General features: G+C 48.0%; 1 protein-coding gene across 2 annotated transcripts in view; it reads right to left on the bottom strand.

Moving 5' to 3' along the window:
• KCNQ4 (potassium voltage-gated channel subfamily Q member 4) overlaps positions 1-24,829 on the bottom strand; it is a 1,096,614-nt gene that overhangs the window by 500,852 nt on the left and 570,933 nt on the right. The gene's annotated exons all lie outside the window — the stretch shown is intronic.

The raw sequence follows: 24,829 nt of genomic DNA, 5'->3' as shown, positions 1-24,829 counted from the left end.
ATTGTCATTCTTAGAATGTGGGCCATGGCATGCTTATGTCACTAATGATATGGGGGCTATGTCAAGTTAGTTGTCAATTGTAATTTTTAAGAGTGAAGGGTGTGACCCGGTGGCGGCTGGATGTGTTTCTTTCCTCCTCACCAGTGGACCTGGATATTGGCACTAATAAACATCATTTATATTTACTTACGCTACTCCATCACTTCATTACACTTGTCTTTGGTGTTTTGGGCACGTGCTGTGCCTTAGCCTATCAGCCCCCAGGGCGCTGAGTTTCTTCATCATGATTTGTAAGGCTAATACTGTTTCTATCTGTTTCTAGTGGTGTGTGATTATGTAAGTCGGTTTCCCTCTTGTTCCTTCTTTTCCATATCTCCTGCCCTCTGTAGTGCTTTGGTGCAGTTTAAAGGCGGCACCAAGCGCCATACATACTAATACTGAGGTTAGCAGTTTTGTACAATGAAAGCATCTAATAGTCACTTGTGCCCGGTGTTAGGAGAGCTTTCTGGGAGAGATGTCAACCACCCACAGTGGCAGAGTCTCAAGGGCAGTTCAACAGGCCAGAGTCAGAATGTATTTTAGGGCCAGGGAGATACTGAGTCCAGTTAGGTCAATGTCGCCCCTCTAACAACATTGCAATCCCTTTTTAGGTTTTGCCTGGCGAAAAGATGCGCTCTGCGCATCTTTTTCGCGCAGGCGAAATCCTGATGAGATCTGTAGTGTGGCTTTGGGTCGGCCCTCGTCATTCATTGGCTGGCTCCATAAATGGAGCCTAGCCATTGGACGAGGGGCCTGTCCGTCAATGCCGGACCAGATTCGGGGGCGTTCCCGACATTCTTTGGCTTTTGCCGACGTCACGCGACGCCGGGAACGCCCCCGATTCTGTTCCGGCATTGCCGGCACCTCCCTTGCTCCCCCTCCCGCTTGTTTCCTGGTGCCCGCCTTCGTGCTCCGGCCGGCCGTCGTCAGCGTCTCTCCTCCCCCTTTCCCGCCCCCTCCCGCTTGTTTTGGTGCCCGTCTTCTGCTCCGGCCGGCCGTCGTCAGCTCTCTCCTCCCCCTTTCCCGCCCCCTCCCGCTTCTCTCTGATGCCCGCCTTCCGGTGAGACACTGTGATGAATGCCACTGAAAGCCCTGGATGGACTGGGCTGGGTCCGGGTCAGTCTGCTCGGTAGTGGGCTGACTAGTGACTGTCAATGACCTCCTGCAGCGCGAAGTGCTGTTCGAAACTCGGAAGCCACCGCCTCTTAACACTAGTGAGTACGAGGAAAGCACGGGCGGCCATGCGTTGCTTTGTTAATATTGCATACAGATCTGAAATCACCGTTTGAGGAGTGGAGCCGGGGAGGGGGCGGAGCTTCGTGGCGAGAGCTCCGTAACAGACACTTGCCCTCAACCAAGCCCTCCGCCCCCTTACCACTCACACAAACAAAACGGAAGTTGTCGGAACCAAGAAGAAAAGCGAAAGGAGGTAGGGAGGGGAAAAGAAGCTGCCAGGGCTGCCATGAATATTAAAGTAAAGCTGGGTCATAAGCTTCCAGCCATGGGAGTCTGTGACTTGTAAACGGCTGATAACCCATGACCCCATGACCTCTCATGGGAACGTTCACAGAGCAGCAGAACAACAGACATCCTTAGTATCGGCACAAAGCCATCGCTGGCACAGTGATTCAAGCAAGTGTATTTTGAGGGAAGGGCTGTGATAATAGCAAATATGCATTAGGCGGAGTGACCCTTGGCTTGGCTGCGGTCTTACCAGGCGCACTTACCTCCGTATCCGGCTCCACTCACGGACCCTCGACATGCCGAAACGGTGAACTAGCAGGAAGTGAAACTTATCGCACTAAGCAGCAATGCCCCTCCCCCGCAGCGCCCGCGAGCAAACAAGACAAGCATTTAGTGCAATAGGTCCTGCATTTGCGAGAGGTTAAGCTATTAGCATTGTAAATTACAATGTCTTTTATTTAGATTTAAAAAAACAAAACAAAGGCATTGTCATTTACAATGCCAAGAGCTCAGACCCAGCAAATGCGAGACCTACTGCATTGCAAATGCTTGTTTATTCTGAAAGCATGACCAGTGTACCGCACAGATGAGCCGCACAGGGTATAATGTGTCTATGATTGCTGAACGTGACTGACAGATCGGCGTGGGCTGCAAAATGTTGTTGAACCTACCTTACGATTATGCCTCCACGTTGAACCTTCTTGGCATCTGTGAACCTAAAATCTCAAATTCGTCCCTTTCTAAGTGTTGGAAAATAACTGCACACATTAGCAGCACATTACCAGCACTCAGTTTATCGACCTCAGAAGATTGAACAGCCATGTCGGCCCAGTCCGGATATGAAATAACGACCTGTGCAAACAAAAAATGTTAGCAGCGACTATTTTGGTTACTTGAGTCTTCCAGACAGCTCAGTTATTTCGTGGAGAGCACAGACGGGGCTGCTCTGCCACATTCAATAAACAGAAGCGCCACTGGCAATTGATGATCACTGTGACACTCCCCCATATTGAGCGCTGAAAAGTCCAGGTCAAGAAAAGATGCCTTAGTACTTGATTAACTGTGTAGTCAGAAACCTTCGAATAGCACGGCTATTTGCAAATGAAGGGTTGGCCTCTAAATGATGGATTTATGACTAGCTGAGGACTGCCGGTCAATCAAAATCGACTGACTCAAAAAACATAGTGCTTACCGACTTATCAAGGACACTGTGTAACGCCGCAAGTAAAAGTGAAACAAAAACAAGCATTGGAAATGCAATAGGTCTCGCATCAGGAAAGTTTGAGCTATTGGTCTTATAAATGGCATTTTTATTTATTTATGTGTTTGTTAAAAAAGCTAAATTAATAGCTTTGTCATTTACAATGCCAATAGTTATAACTTTCGCAAATGTGACACCTATAGCATTTGTAATGCAACATGTTTTTTATTTACGTGATTTAGATGTATTGATATTACAAATAACAATGGCTTTTATTTTTTTTGTTAAATTATTTGTTAAATAATGTATTTAATTTGTAATGGCAATAGCTTAAACTTTTGTAAATAACTTTTGTGAAGATTATATTCAGAGTTTTATATTGTGACGAAAATCCAAGAACAGAAGTGAAATATTAACATCTTTTTGTGATTTGTAATAAAGCGTGAACGCTTGAAAACAGCTTGAAACATTGAAAGAACATATTTGAACCAGCCTTTGACAATAAATTATGACGTAATGCAGCTAACACAAATGTAACGTGTGAAACTGCAGACTGTTATGTTCAGCCAGAGTGGAGCTTCAGAGTGGAGCTTCAGAGTGCAGAGTGGAGCTTCAGAGTGGAGCTTCAGAGTGCAGAGTGGAGCTTCAGAGTGGAGCTTCAGAGTGCAGAGTGGAGCTTCAGAGTGGAGCTTCAGAGTGGAGCTTCAGAGTGGAGCTTCAGAGTGGAGCTTCAGAGTGGAGCTTCAGAGTGGAGCTTCAGAGTGCAGAGTGGAGCTTCAGAGTGGAGCTTCAGAGTGCAGAGTGGAGCTTCAGAGTGGAGCTTCAGAGTGGAGCTTCAGAGTGGAGCTTCAGAGTGGAGCTTCAGAGTGCAGAGTGGAGCTGCAGATTCAGAGTGGAGCTGCAGATTCAGAGTGGAGCTGCAGATTCAGAGTGGAGCTGCAGATTCAGAGTGGAGCTGCAGATTCAGAGTGGAGCTGCAGATTCAGAGTGGAGCTTCAGAGTGGAGCTTCAGAGTGGAGCTTCAGAGTGGAGCTTCAGAGTGGAGCTTCAGAGTGGAGCTTCAGAGTGGAGCTTCAGAGTGGCGCTTCAGAGTGGAGCTTCAGAGTGCAGAGTGGAGCTTCAGAGTGCAGAGTGGAGCTTCAGAGTGCAGAGTGGAGCTTCAGAGTGGAGCTTCAGAGTGGAGCTTCAGAGTGGAGCTTCAGAGTGGAGCTTCAGAGTGGAGCTTCAGAGTGCAGCTTCAGAGTGCAGCTTCAGAGTGCAGCTTCAGAGTGCAGATTCAGAGTGGAGCTTCAGAGTGCAGAGTGGAGCTTCAGAGTGCAGATTCAGAGTGGAGCTTCAGAGTGCAGAGTGGAGCTTCAGAGTGCAGATTCAGAGTGGAGCTTCAGAGTGCAGATTCAGAGTGGAGCTTCAGAGTGCAGATTCAGAGTGGAGCTTCAGAGTGCAGATTCAGAGTGGAGCTTCAGAGTGCAGATTCAGAGTGGAGCTTCAGAGTGCAGATTCAGAGTGGAGCTTCAGAGTGCAGAGTGGAGCTGCAGATTCAGAGTGGAGCTGCAGAGTGCAGATTCAGAGTGCAGAGTGGAGCTTCAGAGTGCAGATTCAGAGTGGAGCATCAGAGTGCAGATTCAGAGTGGAGCTTCAGAGTGCAGAGTGGAGCTTCAGAGTGCAGATTCAGAGTGGAGCTTCAGAGTGCAGAGTGGAGCTTCAGAGTGCAGATTCAGAGTGGAGCTTCAGAGTGCAGAGTGGAGCTTCAGAGTGCAGATTCAGAGTGGAGCTTCAGAGTGCAGAGTGGAGCTTCAGAGTGGAGCTTCAGAGTGGAGCTTCAGAGTGCAGAGTGGAGCTTCAGAGTGGAGCTTCAGAGTGCAGAGTGGAGCTTCAGAGTGGAGCTTCAGAGTGGAGCTTCAGAATGGAGCATCAGAGTGGAGCTTCAGAGTGGAGCTTCAGAGTGGAGCTTCAGAGTGGAGCTTCAGAGTGGAGCTTCAGAGTGCAGATTCAGAGTGGAGCTTCAGAGTGCAGAGTGGAGCTTCAGAGTGCAGATTCAGAGTGGAGCTTCAGAGTGCAGAGTGGAGCTTCAGAGTGCAGATTCAGAGTGGAGCTTCAGAGTGCAGAGTGGAGCTTCAGAGTGCAGAGTGGAGCTTCAGAGTGCAGATTCAGAGTGCAGAGTGGAGCTTCAGAGTGCAGAGTGGAGCTTTAGAGTGGAGCTTCAGAGTGGAGCTTCAGAGTGGAGCTTCAGAGTGGAGCTTCAGAGTGCAGCTTCAGAGTGCAGAGTGGAGCTTCAGAGTGCAGCTTCAGAGTGCAGAGTGGAGCTTCAGAGTGCAGAGTGGAGCTTCAGAGTGCAGAGTGGAGCTTCAGAGTGGAGCTTCAGAGTGGAGCTTCAGAGTGGAGCTTCAGAGTGTCAAGAGCAATGCCAATAGCTCTAACTTTAACAAAGGCAAAACCATTGCATTGTAAATGCTTGTTGTGAATGCTCCCTTAGAAAACCAAACATATTGTAACTACAACCTCTCTCTTCTAAGCTTGTCCAGCTCCAGCCATTGATCCTGTCATTAAACTTACTCAACCCAGGGCCACAGCATGAACAATGTGCGCCTGGGCCAGCAATTTGCACATTCTCACCCCATTTCTGATTTATCTAGCTAATCATCAGTTTGTGCTCATGCCGTGTGATAGGCGCAGTGCTCACACTACTCTTTTCACATTAGTGAACATTTTTTGAAGTTGTTCCTAACTGAAAATCTGGGGAAAATTGTGTCTTGCTTTTTTGATCAGACTCGTAGTTAAAAAAATAGTTATTAAATGTGTACTAACTGATGAAAATATAATATGCACGTCTACACTGACCACATCAGAGGGCTGTGATTATGCACATAAATGATAAATAAGTGATTACACCGAGGTGTGCAAGTCCATTTGGCGCATGAACACTTTACCCATAAAAACACTGAAAGAGGCTGGAAGTGGAACATATGAAGGAAGTCTGTTCCATGACGTGACTGTGCACGATTTAAAACACAGTGTTCCAAACCAACATTCACAGCAGCAAAGGTGCATCACAAATTATAGTATGCAATATATATTATACAATGAATCGCAAACGATGGTATTCCTTGATTTTCTAATCTTTTATTTCAAGAGTATAAATGAAGCACCATGCAGCCGACGCGTTTCGTCCCACACAGGGGACTACTTCAGGGCTTATATTCAATGTTATAGCTTCAGAGATGATGACTGCTCAACGGTAAATGAGACTCGTAGCACCTCAAATAGCGAGAAGTTTATATCTTTTTCTCTAATCCATGTATGGTCCAACTGATCCCGTGAACGGAATCCGCCGTCCATCAAAATAACGAGTGATCAATTCAGTTACTTCCAACCAATAATGGAGTGGGTTACAATAGATAAGATGGTCTATCTATAATCCAATAATACACAGTGACTCCAATTCGTTGCAGAGTCCGGATATAACAGATGAAATGGTTCGATGCCAAGTCGGTCTTAATAGGACCATCCTGCAGAATTCCATCAAGGGGATCCCCCGTACCGACCACGATGCGTCCTCTGGTCTGCCGCATCGTGAATATAAGCCCTGAAGAAGTCCCTGTGTGGGACGAAACGCGTAGGCTGCATGGTGCTTCGTGTATACTCTTGAAATAAAAGATTAGAAAATCAAGAAATACCATCGTTCGCGATTCATTGTATAATATATATCGCATACTATAATTTGTGGTGCACCTTTGCTGTTGTGAATGTTGTATTGAATTCCCTAGGGAATAGGCACTGTTGCGGTGGGTGCTAATCAGTGTGCACACGACCCCCCATCTGATGTTCAGGGGAATATACATACGTGGGGTTATTGTCTGTTAGGTGCTGTTAAGAAGAAGGTACCACCGTTAGGTCTTTGTTGTCTTAAAACAGTGTTTCAAACCCTTTTCTTCCAGTTATAGTGGGATCACAATTCCTTCTCTGATGTTCTATAGTTGAATGCGCTCCTATCCATCTCGGGACACCCCATTTATACACACCCCGCAACCCTACAAGCCCAAACATCCACCTTGTCTCTTAGCTGTGCACACATTTCACTATGCAAGCACAGCCTTGCAAAGTTTGCCATTATTGGCCTATATATGGTTTATGGAGTGATCTGCTTTTCCTATGGCTACGCACTCATGTTGTTTTCTCTCGTGAGTGCTAGTCTCACTGGTAACTCGATAGCATTTTATATGCACTTGCATTCCTTGTTTGGCTTTTTCTTGCGAATACTCTGAAACTACTATGTGGCAAACATTTTATATTATACAGGTGAGCATATACTTAGGTTTTCCTGGTGAGTGACAATAGCGGCTCTCCCCCACAATATTGAGTTTTAAATACCATCCAGCAGAAACATCATGACTAAAATATGACTACTAATATACCTTGAAAGTAAGTATGTATGTAAGCATAAACTTAAAAAACTTAACTCCACATCTATGTAACTCTGCATAGATAGATAGATAGATAGATAGATAGATGGATAGATAGATAGATAGATAGATAGATAGATAGATAGATAGATAGATAGATAGGTAGATAGATAGATAAATATGACAAAAATATCCCTGATATGCACATCTTCAACGTACATAGTTGTGGATTATATATATATATATCGCTTCACGATTGCCGGAAAAGAGACCAAGGCTGTCTTGGCGGTCCGAGTCCCGAAAGCCGGCGCTTTCCAACAATTCACTGCAAGGCTCCCTATTCCAAGGAACCACTCGGACACTTCAGGTGCTATATCCAAATTTTTATTCAGCAAGGGAATATGACGCGTTTCGGGGGTTAGCCCTTGATCACGCTCGTGTGTACCATAAACCACCATGTTTAAATACTACGTAAACAAGACACAGTAAACACCTCATGTGATAATCAAAGGAACAACGGCGGCCATTTTGTAATGTGCAAATAGGCATTACGTGAATCAAAAAGATGTTGTTAAATCATTTCTTACTGGGAAATTTTACATTTTTTCTGCACAATATGACGGCCTGAAGATTAATGGAATGCACAATATGAAACAACATAAAATGAAATGACTGAAATTGTATACATGGACTAAAATTACAGGGATGGCCCACTTGGGCATAACCGAGATGAGAACCCGAAACCGGATAGGAATTTTGCCCACTTGGGCATGATGTAGGATTAATAATTGTTATTTTATACTTATTTTTGAAGCGGCATGAGACTGTGAAAGTTCATCCCTTGAGTGCACGGTTCACGAATAAATCTTGTATACAGCCACATGAACTATGACAAATAATCACAATGAAATATTATTTCATGTATTGTGCAGAAAAAATGTAAAATTTCCCAGTAAGAAATGATTTAACAACATCTTTGGAAGCGAGTGTATCCTCAAAGACTTTCATTCCTTCCCTTAGACACAGCTAACGTCTCCTTAATGGCGTTCATTCCTGCCTTCAGAGGCAAAAAATATGTAATCTGAGACATAAATATAATTTTACTAGGGTGTGCAAAATGTGTTATTTGCTTTCACCTAATTATGAAACATTTTGGAGAAATGAATGTGAAATTATGCGGAATTATGTTCGAAATGCAAATCCATTATTTAGCGCTTTATTTTAGCACAGAATGCATTCTGCTAAAAAAAAAAAAATGCCCGAAAAACACAAATGGGGGAAACAACAGCTACTTGTGATTTGGTTGTTCATAATTTGGGGAATTAAACACAACTAGAATAATGTCAAATTCCTGAAATTATCTGGCGAATAAACTGAAATTGTCTGGAGGTTCAAGACCTTCTCAGAATGCGGAAACATTTCTGCTTGAGCCCCCCTCCTTCAAAAAGGAAAAATTGATGGCGCATCGTTCTCAGGTAATGCACTGAGAATCTGGAACTCGCTTCCTCCTTTGCTCTGAGCCATCACCTCCATCCAGATCTTCAAAGCGGACCTCAAATCTCTTCTATTCCAAAGACACTTTCAGAACTAATTCCCTCCTTCTCAGACCCCGCCAGGAAGTTCTTTAGTCATTGTAAATTTGTCTTAAACTTTTATGTTTTTGTTTGTACATTCTGAGCTTGTTGTGTTTGATATTGTGTTCCTTTTGCCTGCGTTGTTTTGATTCTATGACCTGCTATTTTTCGCCAGGAAGTTTTTTAGTCATTGTAAATTTGTCATATATATTTATCAGCCGCGGCCGGTAGTGGGAGTACCAGTCGGGCGGTGACGTGGGGAGGGGGAGGGGCAGGGTGGGGGATAGTAATGTATGGATTACGGACTTTAAAAGGTAAGTAAACATAAAAATAAATAAAACGAATTTCGTTGCACACACTGCATCGCATTTGGTGATGCAGCGCAAGCAACAAAATTTGCTTTATTTATTTTTATGTTTATTTACCTTTTAAAGTCCGTAATCCATACATTACTACCCTACCCCCCCCCACCCTGCCCCACCCCCTCCCCACGTCACCGCCCGGCCAGTACTCCCTCTACCGGCCACGGCTGATATTTATATGTTTGTTTGTACATTTTGTGCTTGCTGTGTTTGATATTGTGTTCCTTTTGCCTGCGTCGTTTTGATTCTACGGCCTGCTATTTTTGTTTGTTCATTTTTTTTAACAGTTCTCTCATGTAACGTAACTGGTTCTATTGTACAGTGCTCTGACACCTTCGGGTAAAGTCCGCGCTTTATAAAAATGCATTAAATAAAAATAAATAAAACGATGCTGCTTCAATTTAAACTTCACCCAGGCCTTGTTTCTAGCCTGGAGAGGAGGAGTGTCTCCTCACAGATCAGCTCCTCCTTTCGAGTCTGCTAGAACTTCTTCAGAGACTTAGAGCGTGTCTTCCCGAAGTTGACAGTCCTGGCACTCAGCGGCGCTTTAAATGGACCCCTACTATTAGGTACTGAGTAGATGCACGTTTATTTGGAAGGGGAGTACCAGCACTCCTCAGCCGGGGCCAGGCGCGCAACACCCATTGGACTCACCGGGCTTCAGCCCCCCCCCCCTCGTGTGTGGCAGCCGGGGATGAGACAGATCCCAGGCACACACAGAGCCGCACCTGAACGTTTCACAGGTCTTTAAAAGACCATTTGAATTTTAATGAGGCCTTGCAGTTGTTTCACCCCTTCTAAGAGCCCTTGCAGCTTCACTGAAATTTTTTCTTAGCCCCTCCTCCCTCCCGAAATTTGTCTCTAATTGCGCCTCTGACCGGGGCAGTACTATTATAAGGAGAGCATTAACGCTTCTCAGCAGGTAGTACTTTTAATGGGAGAGCACCGGCACTTCTCAACAGAGGTGCAATACTTTTATTAAGAGAGTGCCGGCACTTCTCAGCAGTAAACAGATACGCTGGGACAGAGATCCTGCTCTTGTACATCTCCATTTCGAGCTCTGAGGCCCAGCCTCCCCGCAGACATACGGTCCCCTCTCCCAGTCCAGCACCTCCAGTTTTTACCTCACGAGGAGGCACGTGCTCGTACCGTGCCTCACAAATAAGAGTTAAACGCTACACGATGTTTCTCATTTCAGCACCTCCGGTGGGAAGGGGGGACCCAGGGAGAGCCAGGCGCGAACTGGTCTTTCCCTGGGTGCGTTCGCGCGAGGGATCTGGGAGCAGGTGGGGTTGATTAGGGGAAGGTATAAAGGGAAGGCGGGCGGTCAATTAAGGAACTGCGTAGCGAGGCAGGGGAAGGGAGGTTTCCTTTTTTGCTGCTCCTTTGGCGTCGCGTACCTTATGGGGACCATGGAGGAAGCGGCGGAGGTCCGTCGGGCTGTCCAGACCCTGTGTGCGGCGGGACGAGAGGACCTGTTAAGGCCGGGGGTTCCGGCGGAGGCGTGGGTAGGGTTGGCCCGCCCCCCGCCTCGCAAGGCTTCAAGGGGAGTGTCGCGGGCGGTGTCTGCGTGTCAGTCACCCGGCCCGGAAGTATCGCAGGAGGAAGACGGAGACGCTGCCATGCCGGCGGCGCAGCTCTTGCCGGTCCTGCCCCCCGCAGTGTTGGAGTTCCCGTCGGTTGACCCGGGCGCCCACCAGCAGGTATGTGTTCTACCTTTGCAATGTGCTGGCTTGCGTGGGGCGCCCGGGGGGGGGGGGGGGCGCTCCGCTGGACGGGCGAAGCAGCGTTTGGGCGGGGCCCCACCGGGGAAGGCTAGGAAGCCTTCGGTGGGGCCGGGTACTCGCCGGGGGAGGAGTCTCGTCCTTAGGAGCCTCCCCCGGGTTACTGATCAGGCCGAGGTGCCCGGGGGACCTTCCAACCCGGTTTCTGGCGGTATTGAGGGGGCCCCTCCTTGCTTGTGGGTGAACGGCCGCTGCTCCCCTCTGTCCCCTGCGCCTGCTGAGCTGGGGCTGGCCCAACCCCCCCCTGCCTGGTGCTGGGGCTGTGGGTTGCCCTGTTGTGGGGGTCCCCTCTGCTGTTCCCTCGGATTGTGCACCCCCTCGGGGGACTTCCGACGCCCACGGGGCTGTCCTGCTCACTGACTCCCCCCCCCCCCGCCAGCCCCACGGACACATGGGTCCCCGTCCCCGGTTTTGCTGACTCCTGTCCTGACCCCCAGCTGTCTCAGGTGTATGGTGGGATGAATTCGGGCGGTTTGGGGGTGGCCATTGCTCCCAGCCAGGTTCTTTACCCTGTTTCGCGTGAGATGCCCACTGCTCCGCATGTTCGCCCGGCCCCCGGTTTTGCTGGTGCCCCCGGTTTTGCGTCGGTGGACGGTTCTTTGGCGCAGGCTTCACTTGGCTCTTTGGGGAGTGGCAGGTTTGCAGGTTCTTCGCAATCTGGCTTGAGCGGCCGCAGTTTTCATGTCGCGTCTACAGCTGGGCGGCTGTTGGCCGGTTCGGCGGGCTCGGGAACTGTCCCTACGGCTGTTTCCGGTAGCAAGATTACGGGAGAGTCATCTGGAGCGGATCTCTCTTCTGCAGCGTTGCGCGCGCGGAGCTTTCATGACGTTGACTGGCAGTTTTATGATGGGGGACTTGGTGATGGGGCGCTGCCAAGTGGCAGTGCAGAGTTTTTCATTTTCTGGGGATGTTTCACATGTAACTGTACAAGATGATGAATTGGAAGAAGGGAACTTGCGGGACAAGGAAGTTGGGCTTTTGGCAGCACGGGCCCAGAGGGGTGGGACGGAGCTCCCCTCTGTTTCTCGTATTTTGCAGGAGTCATGTGCGGGCCATGCAGCGGTACGGGAGTCAGCAAGGAATCGACCGTCTCGAGGGGCTCCTGTTGAAGTTCAGCTGAATTCGGCACCATTGCCAAGAGGTAAGGATAGTTGGTGGGGCCGTGTGGCAACCAAGGGAGAGTCTCCCGGTGAAGCGTACCAGATCAATAGGTACAGGGGATGGGGTTGTTCCTGAGCGAGTCGCTCTGGCACCGAGGCTTGAGCGGCCGGTGCATCTGAATGTCAACCAAGGGAGAGTCTCCCGGTGAAGCGTACCTGATCACTAGGTACAGGGGATGGGGGTTGTTCCTGAGCGAGTCGCTCTGGCACCGAGGCTTGAGCGGCCAGTGCATCTGAATGTCAACCAAGGGAGAGTCTCCCGGTGAAGCGTACCTGATCAATAGGTACAGGGGATGGGGGTTGTTCCTGAGCGAGTCGCTCTGGCACCGAGGCTTGAGCGGCCGGTTCATCTGCATGTTTCTGATGTACAAGTTACGGGGGAAGTTTCTATGGAGGGGGATGGGGTGGCAGTTCCCCAGTAAGTTTCGGAGGATAGTATCCTGCCAAAGAAGTTGCCTTATTCTGGAGTGGGGATGCCTTTGGGGTCTCCTTTGTCTGAGAAAACCGAAACTCGCATATGGACTGGTGAATATGTGGATGTTTTTCGGCTTCTCCGTAGAGATATACAAGTTCAGGAGGGGTCGAAGGAGGAGGAGTTGGAGTTGGCTCGGAGGCCTCGAGTTCCGAGGTCTATTGAGAATTGGACTTCGGCCTTTCTAATTTATGCCAGCGTGTATAGTCCGCGTTATCCGGATAAGGCAGTGGACATGTTTACATATGCGGACGTCATCCGTAAGGCCCATGGTTATTTTGGGGGGTTTTGCATGGTTGTCGTACGACGAGGAGTTCCGGGCTCGATGAGTGTGTTCCCAGGGCGTTCCTGGGGTGCGGCCTCGGGTGGGCAGGTGGTCTGACAATCTGCAGTCTGCGAAGGAGTGTCCTCAGGTGGTATGCTTCCGTGGATGACGCCTTGTGGCTTGTTCGCACGGCGGGATTTGGGGCTTTGCTGGCAAAGAGTGACATTCAGTCAGCTTTCCGGCTCCTGCCCATTCACCCCTGGGATTTTGGTCTCTTAGGCATGCATTTTGGTGGCTGTTTTTATGTCGATCAAGTGTTCCCTATGGGCTGCTCGATTTCCTGTTCCCTATTTGAGACCTTCAGTACATTTTTACAGTGGCGATTCACTTTTATCAGCGGCCATGCTCTGGTCTGCCATTACCTTGATGACTTTCTTTTCATTGGTGAGGGTCATCTGGGCAGTGTCAGTCGGCTTTGTCAACTTTTCAAGATATGCCTTCGGAATTGGGCGTCACTTTGGCGCCGGATACAACTGAAGGCCCGTGTACCTCCCTGACTTTCTTAGGGATTGAAATTGATACTACAGTTATGATGGCGCGGCTGCCTGCTGCTAAAGTGCAAGAGATGTCTGATTTCCTCAGGTGGGTTTTGGGTGAGCGCAAAGTAGAATTGCGTAACGTCCAGAAGCTTTTGGGGTACCTCAATTTTGCTTGTCGGGTTGTACGGGCAGGTCGGACTTTTTGTCGACGTCTGGGCCTCTCGATGTCCGGCGCCAGCCTGCCTCATCATCGGGTGCGCATTACAACTGCTGTCTGTGCTGATTTGACTATCTGGTTGAGTTTCCTGCAAGATTTCAATGGCGTGCCCTTGTTTTTGCGGATGAGGACATGGTGTGGCAGGTGCAGCTTTTCACGGATGCATCGGGAGCGCACGGCTTCGGCCTCTTTTGGGAAGGTAGTTGGTGCGCGGCAGGCTGGCCACAACATTGGAAAGTTCAGGGTCGCAGTATTGCGTTTCTGGAACTCTTCCCGTTGTTGGTTGCTCTGTTTATCTGGGGACAGGAATTTCAGAATCGCTCTGTATTGTTCCATGTGGACAACATGGCAGTTGTGGACTTGGTTAATAGACAGAGGGCCCGCGATTTGCGGGTATTACGGCTACTGCGAGCCTTCATGTTGAGGTGTCTACAGCTGAATATTGTCTTTAAGGCTAGGTATGTTCCTGGGGCCTCTAATTGCATTGCTGATTCTTTATCTCGCTTTCAGTGGTCCGACTTCCGTAAATTGGCTCCTGGGGCGGACCTGGAACCGACGGCGATCCCACAGTACGTATGGGACTTGGGGATTGAGGGTACATCAGTTGGTTGTACATTCAGTGGCTGCCTCTACACGGCGGAGCTATTTGAAGGCCTGGCAGGAGTTTTTACAGTTTGGTGAGGAGCTGGGGGGGGTACGGTTCGGGATGGTTTATCTGAGGAACGAGTCTTATTGCAGTTTGTTTTGCATTTAGCGGACAGAGGCCTATCCCACACGACCATTTCTGGCAAGTTAGCTGGGGTGTCTTTTTATGGTCAGCTTTGGTGGGGGAGGGCTCCTGTTGGGGGGGTGCTGGTTCGTAAGGTTCTTAAGGGGTTGGGTAGGCTACAAGCCGGTGGGCAAAAGTTGCGGCAGCCTGTGACCTTTGATTTACTTCAGCTGCTGGTTTCGCAGTTGGCTGTGTGCTGCTATGACGCTTTTGAGTGCCACACGTTTCGTTTGTGTTTGTTTGGTTATTCTTTGGTGCATTCCGGCATCTGAATTGCTGGGTTTGAGGGGTAGGGTGGGTATGACCAGTAGCGTGGTGGTGGTGGAGCATGTCAAGGTGCGTTTGTGGTTACGGATGTCCAAAACTGATCAGATGGGGAGGGGAAGGTGGGTGTTTCTGGGTAGGAGTGGAGTGCCTGCTTGCTGCCCTGTGGGGGAATGGGAGGTTTTTGTGTCCTCTCCACATTTTGCCCCGGGGGCAATTTTTTGTCATGGTGATGGAAGCCCCATTCTTGTTTCTCCGTTGTTGGCGGTCCTCCGCACGGTGTTGTTGGGCCTGGGGAGGGATCCTTCCCAGTTCGGCACTCATTCATTCGGGATTGGGGCGGCGACAGAGGCCGCCAGGCTGGGGTGGGATTGGTCTCAGATTCGTCGCATTGGGCGTTGGCGCTCAAGATGTTGTGAGAAATATGTATGAAAGTAGTCCTCCTTTGCTTTGCCTAACATTTCTTTTTCTCCTAGGTCCTTGGCCCTCAGTCGCTGGATGCAAACGGAGGGTGTGGATCCTGGGGCACTCTTTTGTTAAAGGGCCGCTGTGGCCGCTACACGTCAGCTTTGTGGGAGATCTCTTGGTTTAAGTAGCCTGACGCATGAAGTCTCCTGGCATGGCACAGGGGGCATGCGCTGGGGCGGTCTCTTTCCCGCCTTGGCTTCTCTAATTTCAAAAGGTTTGGGGGGCCCTCCGGATCTCCGGGTGTTGCATCTTGGGGAAAGCGACTCAGTTTCTCTCTCTGGTTTGACTCTGTTAAAATTAATGCAAAAAGTCCTAGAAGCCATCAAGACCGCATGGGTGAGCACCATGGTGATATGGACTGAGTTTGTTCCTCGATTAAACTGGAATGGGGCAAGGAACTATTCAGCTGTGGAGCAGGCAAGACGCAAAGTGAATAGAGCAATGAGACTGTTTTGTGATCATTTATGTATATACAATTTGGCTCATCACCATTTGAAAGTTTCAGAGACTCATTTATTTTGTGAGGATGGGGTCCTTCTGTCTACTTTAGGGATTTCTTTTATCTTCTGGAGCTTAGAGACTTGATTGCTAAAGTGCTACAGGTGCATTTATGGTGTACTCCTTCTATTTCTCCTTTAGGTGGGGCAGGAAAACGCTAAAGGTTTTCCTGGGTGGCGGATTTGTTAGTGGGGTGGGCAGCCTGGAGCGGGTTGGCCATCCTGAAGGGTAGCTAGTTGGGTAATCCTGGGGGTATTAGGCAAGAGTTAGTTTCGGGTTTCTGTTAGGTAGGGATTTTTAGGCATACTGTGTAGATTGAAATGTCATTAAATAAATAAATAATGAATGTGTTCAGGAAATGTATTATGCACCTGTCTTAAATTAAAGTGGCCTTTCTTGCTCCTTGAAGAAGTGTGGACAGTGATTTCTTGCGCGAGGGGGGACCCAGGGAGAGCCAGGCGCGAGCTGGTCTTTCCCTGGGTGCGTTCGCGCGAGGGATCTGGGAGCAGGTGGGGTTGATTAGGGGAAGGTATAAAGGGAAGGCGGGCGGTCAATTAAGGAACTGCGTAGCGAGGCAGGGGAAGGGAGGTTTCCTTTTTTGCCCCACCCACCCTCCCTGTATTCCTTTAGTTAGGTTTTTTCTTTGCGGTGCTCTAGGCGCTGCTCTGGTCTTTTGGCTTTGCCACTCTTAAGGCAGGTGTGTCTGTGATTGTAGTAGGCGGATTTGTTAGTGGGGTGGGCAGCCTGGAGCGGGTTGGCCATCCTGAAGGGTAGCTAGTTGGGTAATCCTGGGGGTATTAGGCAAGAGTTAGTTTCGGGTTTCTGTTAGGTAGGGATTTTTAGGCATACTGTGTAGATTGAAATGTCATTAAATAAATAAATAATGAATGTGTTCAGGAAATGTATTATGCACCTGTCTTAAATTAAAGTGGCCTTTCTTGCTCCTTGAAGAAGTGTGGACAGTGATTTCTTGCGCGAAAGCCTCCGAGATGAGTGCAGTAATATTAGTGATGACTGCGCAGCACTGTTGGGCCCTGGGGTAAGCTGCCGCGGGGAGTCTCATCACCTGACAGAAAACTGCTGCGCAGAGGCCTTCTCTGCACGTGGTCAGAGCTGGGGGAGGGGTTTGGTGGAAGTGCCGGGTTAGAAAACGATGGCGATGGCTTCTACGAAAACAGGAGACGCCAACTTCACACTTTCAACCTTCACCACAGCAGCTCCGAGGGTCAGTGCAAGGTCTGACCAAATTTAAAATTACTGTTATTGTGCATCACGTTTCGCGCAACCCGAAACCTGGATGTATACACACTCTACACTCTACAGCATAAATAAATGAATGAATGAACGAACGGACGAAAGAATGATTTAATTTCTCGTTGTAAATACGTCGAATGTTTGTTTATCTGTGATAATGTCATCACCAGCAAAAAAAGTGCTACTCGTTTTATTACCGTAGGTTGGAGAAAAATAGAATTAGTCCTGGTAGATTCATCATGTCTGTGAGCTACAGGTGAGCCAGCGTAATTCTGTGCCATATTCTGAACCCTCAAAGCTTCATCACTCCATTCAGTAAAAAATAAGAACCAAAAGCAAAATGTAACTAAAATTCAAACCCTTAAAATTCAAACCATTCCTAATCCAAAAGACTTCTATCAGTCTCTTACAAAGCGAGGAGTGACGATCATTTGAGGGTCGAAACGAAGAAGTAAACATTTCCATTCAGCTCCACCACAATTTTCAGAGGCAGCTCGAGCTCGATCTCAAGTATGAAGAAGGCCTGCTTTAAAATAAGAGAATACTCTCATGTGCACTCACTTTCTTGCCAACCAATCACTAGGCACGCACATTTGGTTCACCTGTCACGTTTCATTCCCCCTTCTAAACCTAAAAATCATGTCTACCTAATTTCTCATAATTTCAATTTATCCTTCCTTAGTTCTTCCCTCCCGACCCGAAATCTCTTCTCGTTTTACCCTGTTTCCCATCCATGTACTTGATGTACTCCATTGCATCGTGCAGAGAAATTAGTTTCTGTATTGTTATTATTATGTACATTAAACTAACTCTCTTGTTGGGCTAGATCACACTATATATTAAAGTAAACTTAATACATCAAATACCAGAGACAGTATGCTGTATTGGCAGTTTACATAAAGCAGTTTGTAGTAGCTTAGTGAGTTTAAAGGCTGCTTTCGAGGTCTACCAGATAGGATTGGCATGGCAGAGAAGACTCAAACTTTCATCCTGCTCAGTTGGATAAAAGAAGCAGCACTGAATAGAGTATACTTTCAGCTCTACTATTTGACAAAAGCTACTGCTGCAAGTACCATGTTTGCTGAAATATTTTTACAAACAACGTCAATAGAAAGCAGGGCCGGACTGGCCGTAGCTGGCACTGGGTATTTTCCCTGTGGGCTGGAAGAGTGGGGGCTGGTTTTGGAGCGGTGGGGGTTGCTTTTGTCATGGGGGGGGGGCAGTCCCCTGTTACAAAAGCGCAGAAGTGCTGCACACTAGCATCACCTGGTTTGTATTCCAGTCCTGCTCTGATAAAAAGATTTAACCACAGAATAGTTATGCACCAGGGAGCGGAATCCCTAACAAGTGGGGTCAGCAGTGATAGAAACTGATACAGTGGTGTGAGAAGTTGGCCTGATGTGCAGTGTTCACTATTCTAGTGATCACTATATATCAGTCCAAACAACCCTTATTGATGATTGGTTGTAAGTCAACCTTATAGACCAGCTATCCTAGTAGCATGGATACGAGCAGTCTAAGGCTAAGACTCTAGAGGGCGTGTTAAGCAAGCTGTTTTACCATCACATTACCCCTTGAACACCCAGTGAAAGGACACCACACAAGTGTTATGAAAATAAACAATGTATTTATTAGAATCACAACAGCCCTGTACTCTTTATGAGGACAGGGTGCTAGGCACACAACAAAACTCTTACGAAAATACTTAAGTTAGCACAGTATACACAAATGCCCGAGGGGCACGAAAAACCATATAGTCTAAAAGTGGAATGCGAAATTACTAGCAGGTAAGTACAGTACTAATAGGCTTTGGAATCGCTAGGACTTGACTATGGAATCGTTAGATTACTTCTAGGAGGCCCAGGGGACTCGGGTGCAGAGTGTGCACTCTCACGCGGGATGCGGGACAAAGTCTATGATAGCTAGTAAAGGTAAAGTTAGTGTTTACGGGCGAACCCGACCTGGTAGGAAGAAAACGACAGTGGATCCTGACCCTTGGATAGTGAGGCTATGCTGGGGCACCGAAATGCCGAAGTTACCTAGCCCAGGGGCTGCAGCTGCATATGTCTCAAAAGACGTCGGGAATCCTCGTTGCCGGACCAGGAGCCTGGAAGAAAGATGCTGGCAGGCGACCAGTGAAGAGAGTTCGAAGTGATCCAAGCCTGGATCTGGAAGATGGATGACACCTGAAAGCAGAGGGGACCAAGTTCGTGACTACTAGCCAGTAGTCAGTGGGCACCAGGAGGGCACCGGATGGTAGTCACCTCGACTAGGTGAGTGGGCGACGCTGTGCTCTGCAGATCTCACGGACCAGGAGGCGTTGTCGGCGACCAGGATGGAGAGGCGAGCTGTCCCACGATGGATGAAGCTGTCGGCGTCGAAGAACCCAGGATCGGGCAACAAAGCCTTGGCTAATTCAAGCCCACGCGGTGGACTCAAAATGGCGTCTTGAGTGGACCAGGAGGGTCCGGGGTGCTCCTCTTCTGGAAGGGAGCAAGAGCCAGTCTGGAGCAACCAGACTAGCAGCAGTGATGTCGTCGGGCGTCGTTCAGAATGCCACAAGCCAGTGGGCTAGTAGCCAAACAACGCGGTGAGCAGCAAAAAGCAGAAGGGCCCCACGCCGATCGTGGAGATGCTGGGGGGCTGCTCTTCGGTGCTGGAGCTGCTCAGGGTCGGGGCTTCTCGGACCCCAAAGCACTCGCCAGGAAATTACTCGGCGGGCTTGCTGTGCAGAAGTCGTGCAGTCTTGGCAATAGTCGGTCCCTTGAGGTCTCGTCGCACTCACGGTTCTCAGCTTGGCTGTAGAGGTGAGTAGAGTTCGGAGGTGCCAGGGAAGCCGGGTCTTGTCGTGCTGGGCAGTCGGATTCCGGAGGAAGGACTTACAGCAGACCGCAGTGTTCTTGCGATGGTGCCTGCGGATGCAGGGTGACTACTCCTTAGTCACAAGGGAGAATCTTGAAGAAGGAAATCTTGAAGTCCTTTCGCAGAAAGTCGTGTCTTGATTCTTCCAAAGATGATCTAATTTGGAAGGGGGCCTGCTCCTACCTTTATCTGGGAAAAGGGGGCTGGCACGCGACTAGGTCCTGCCCTATGGGTGGGACCAGGAGGGGGGTGGTTACACCCACTTCCTTGGCGGGCTTTTCCCCAGCTCAGGGTCTGGAGTGTCCCTGGAACTGGTTCAAGCCGGCCTATGCATAGTGAGCACCGGGGTGCCACTTGCAGTCACCTTCCTCTGAAGCCCTGCCTACCTAGGATACACAAAATCCTGTCTGGGACGGTGCTGGCACCGCCCCTGGCAGGAAACCCTTTGTCCTTATCTCCTGCTCTGGGAGGACTCCCAGCAGCAGGAGGGCAGACTTGTGTCTCGGTGGCAGCATCCATTTTGTGGAGCTGAGGCTCTGTTTGGCTTTAACCGGGGTTAGGGGTTACATACATGTCGTGTCCCTCTAGAAGGGTGGAATGCTAACCCCGTCACCAGAATTGGCGAGGGGTTAGTATTCCAATTCGTATGACACCTTACTCGACATGTTTTGATAAAGCGATACCAGAGTTGGCATATAACCGCGAGGATTATAATGCACTTAAGAGTATATGGTATGCGATATCATGGAAACGGCTAAGGGATGGATCCCGAAAGCCGCAGACAGGCTCAGCTCATGCCAGAGCACCATCTCACACGATTCCAAGCACTCTGCCTTCAGGATTGTTAAGGCCTGCCATAGGAGTGACTGATAGGAGATCTGTGTGTCCATTTTTAGGGTTAGATATAGGTATACTATATCTAAAGCAAAGGGTGATTACACCACCTTGCCCCAGCTGTCAAGCAGCCAGTTGTGTCAGATTTGGATGGCCAGCCAGGGGTGGCATAATACATGCTGCAGCCCCTGGTAGGCCCTGGGTACACCTATGCCCTGGGTACCTAAGGTACACTGTACAGGGACTGATAAGGTGACTCAGTATCCAATTTAGATATGTACCTAAGGTACAGGGAATCCATTTTACAGAGAGAGCAGTAGGCCTGGGGTCCTGAATAGCAGGGCCCCAGGTCAACTAAGTCAGAAAACCAGCAAAACACCAGGCAAAAAGTTGGGGGCAACCATAGTCAGGGATCTACCTTCCTACAAGTGGGATCAGGTGCGCAATGTCCATTGGGCTCACCGGGCTTCAGCCACCCTCCCCCCCCATTGTGTGTGTCAGCCTGGGCTGAGACGGCTTCGCGGGCTGGCGACCGTCTAATTGCAGCCACACCTGAGTACTTCACAGGTCTTTAAAAGAGCATTTACTTGTTAATGAGGCTTTTGTTCCGTTTTCACCCCTTTTTAAAACCACTCTGCCCTTGCCTGGAAGAATTAGCCCTCCCAGAAATCTTTTTCAGCCCCCCCGAATTGTGGCTCTAGTTGTCCGCCTGGGTGGGATTATACTGAAAACACAAAGACAAAACCCTGTACGGTTATAAGTACACTGATTGTGTGTGTTCTTGGCAAAGATACTAAATTCAGCTGGATCCAACTTCATGCAGATACTCTGATGTGCTACGATCCCTATCCTGCACACATGCAGGGGTGCATGTCTGACGCTGCTGCTTTAAGGAATGTCCGTACACATCACAAGGTGCATATCTGACAGATGCTCAGATTAACAAGCATTGGCAAAGCCAATATGTCTCGCTATGTGAGAGATATTGGCTTTACCGATATCTTTTAGCCATGTTGTACAGCAGCGTGGCTAAAAGTTAGTGGTGTGACGTGGTGTTGTGTACAGTAGAGTGGCATAGAGGAGAATGGCATACAGGCAAGTAGAGTGATGTAGAGTGGAATGGTGTGGAGTGGAGTGGAGTAGAATAAAGTGGAGTGGTGTAGGGTACAGTGGCATAAAGTGGAGTGGCACAGAGTACAGTGGCATAAAGTAAAATGGTTTAGAGTAGAGAAGTGTACAGTAGAGAGGTGCATAGTAGAGTGACATATGTGTAGAGTGGCGCAGAGTAGTGTAGTGTGGTGTGAAGTGGAGTGGAGTGGTGCATAGTGCAGGAGAATGGCATTCTGTGGAGTGCAGTGGTGTGGAGTGTTGTAGAATGGAGTGGAGTAGAGTGGCACAGAGTGGCATTGTGAGGAGTGGAGTAGTGTTGAGTGTTGGAGAATGGAGTAGAGTGGTGTACAGTAGAGTGGCATAGAGTAGATTGGTATAGAATTAAGTATCATAGAGTAGAGGGTCCTATACTAGGGTGGCATAGAGTGGGGTAAAGTGAGGTAGAGTTCCGTGGAGTAAAGTGGAGTGTGGCATAGAGTATAGTGGCATAGAATGGAGTAGAGTGGCGTAGACTGTAGTGAAGTAGAGTGTCATAGGATAGAGTGGCATTGTGTGGAATGGAGTGGCGTGCATTAGAGCGGCATGGAGTAGAGTGGTGGAGATCAGAGTGGCGTAGTATACAGTGGTGACAAATAGAGTGGCATATAGTAAGGTGGCAACGAATGGGATGGAGTGGGTAGAGTGGTGTGAAGTAGAGTGGCGTAGAGTGGAGTGGCATAAAGTGGAGTCGATTGGAACGGAGTGGCATAGAATGGGGTGGAGTGGAGTGGCATGGGGTGGGTAGAGTAGAGTGGTGTAGAGTAGAATGTAGTGATATATAGTAGAGTGGCATAGAGTAGATTGGCATAGAGTGAAGTGGCTTACAGTAGAGTGGAGTGGCTTAGAGTGGTGTAGAGGAGAGTAGCTTAGAGTAGAGTTACGTTGAGTAGTACAGTTGTGGTTGTAAAAAAATAAAGCATTAGGTAAGGTAATCAAACATAAATAAGAAGCTGTATGCCTTTGTTAAAAGTAGAAAAGCACATTACAGATCCAGGAATAATACCTAAATGCTTATAAAATTAAAAAAATACTGCATTGCAAAAAAGACGAGGAAGAACACATACTTGGTCCATGCTCCAGGGAGGAGCTAACACAAGAAAAGAAGGAAAGTCTAGGGGAGCTAAGCAATTCAAATATTGAAAATGAGAGTGACAATAAAAAAAAGAAAGGTATGTTTTTGGTGGGTTGTAAGCTCACTGAATTGTAAACATGTGCTGTGTAGACAAGACCTAAAAATTGGGCTTCCAAAACTTGTAAACACTAAAATCACCCATACTTTTTAAAGACCATTCCTCAGATTGGTGAACACTCTGTGGGTTTAAAGCAGTCTACAAAGGTTCTTTATCTACAGGGTTGTTGGACAGTACATTTGACTACTCAATGAACCTGTCTAAAAAAAAATCAATTTGAGGATAATGAAAGGGTTAGACTTCACACAAGAAATATGCTTTTGGACATTTCGCAGCTTATTCATACTGCAGATGCACCAAGGCAGGAGTAACGGGTCACCACTTTCTAAAGAAGTATGTAGATCACTGAGCTTGCCTAAGGCTGCTGTAGTTTCAGTTTGCTAACCCTACATTCCATTTAGCCAGATGTCACATCCAGCATCAACAGGACGTTAGGCTGAAATGAAGCCTGTTTGCAAACTGTCTTCTGAGTGGCACGAGGCACACATAATAGCTGCAGTGTATTAAACACACAAAAAGTTGCAAGGTAGATCACATGCAACTTTGCCCATTCCTAGTTACAACTGAAGTCTGTAGCTTGAAATGCCTGGTTTTACATCATCATGGCCCTAATGTCGATTTGCACAGTACTTGAGGGACTGTAAAATCACATGTGATTTCATCATTTCTGTATGGTAAGATTGCCTCAGTACTGTGCAATTACAATTTGAGCCCCGCCGAATTATGAATTTCTTTGTGGGGCCAATTTTTCAAGCAGAAAGCCACACCATTCTGTTTGTTTTTCTCTGCATACATTTAACACCTACTCAGAGTGAACCTCTGAAAAGGCATGTTGAGTTCAGACAAAGTTGGTCCTGCTATGTCACAAAAGTGTGATGGAACACATATATATATATATAATGTGTGGAACCTCTTGTTCCTTTGATTGGCAGCGCAGGTGACAGGCTTCTGAGAAAAATGTTGGGCCCCAGCATTTATTCATTTGCAAATTAAGTACTGGTTATTTCACGCTGCATAAGCGAAAATTCGGTATCAGGTGCAAAAACTGCCCCCCTCACTTCAAGCCATGCAAAAATGACATTTCTCTCAGGTTGTTTTAGCACCTATTTATTGTCTGCACTTAAAATGAGACTGGAAGTATTTGATTCAGGAATTCCTCCTGCATCGAGTACACACAGCACTGCCTATATATTTATGTGACAACTCAAAGATAGGGACTGTGGGCTTTTTTCTGAGGTTCAGCATAGATGCCCAAATATAATTAATTCCGTAAGGTATGCAGTTCCTAACTGGGTCCGGAGACAGGTCGACTAGGTGGTCATAAGTCATTACTGATTACAGGGGGAACGGGGAGTTCCTCCTGTTGGAATTAGGGTCCTCACACACCCGGCTGGGTGGCATGCTTCATCATAGGACGTGCTCCTCGGCAGGTCAGCGCTGCAATACCTGAAGGGCTCCCTATGAGGGGCTTTTTGGCTGAGATCTTTTATTCCAATTAGCTGTTTGGTGCCATGGGGGTGAGGGGCCTAAATGTGTAGAGGTAAGGAGTGAAGGTCAGTTGACCAAGGGAAGTTAAAACAGGAATTCGAAGTACCAGAGAAGATAATTTGAATCAATAGGGCTTCCAACCTGATTAAAATCAATGTGACGTACTACTGAAGTAATTTTTCAGAATTGTGCGCTCTGTCAAGTGGCCAACATGTTTCTCCCCTAGTTGTCCTATGATCTAGCTGTGATTCATCAGGACCAGTAAAGTGATTCTATCCACACAATTAGTGGTTGTCCGGTAACGTGTCCCTAATAAACCCCCTAACAAACCTATTGTGTAGTACCTATAAAAGTAGACCAACCCAATTTAGGTTGGTGACTCACACGATCGACCCCCGGCAGGATTGACACTTGGAATTCCCAGTGTCGTTTGTTGAACTTCAACACAGTCGGCATACCTACCCACTTGCTGTCGGGGACCTCTGTTGGATGACACAAGGATCATCCTGACATGTGATGGCGATGCCAGTAATGTCAAGCAGATTCTTGTGAAGAACTGGGACATCTTTAAGAGCG

The sequence above is a fragment of the Lissotriton helveticus genome, chromosome 3_1, assembly GCF_964261635.1.
Source record: "Lissotriton helveticus chromosome 3_1, aLisHel1.1, whole genome shotgun sequence".
NCBI lineage: Eukaryota > Metazoa > Chordata > Amphibia > Caudata > Salamandridae > Lissotriton > Lissotriton helveticus.
This window is presented reverse-complemented; position numbering and strand designations above follow the sequence as displayed.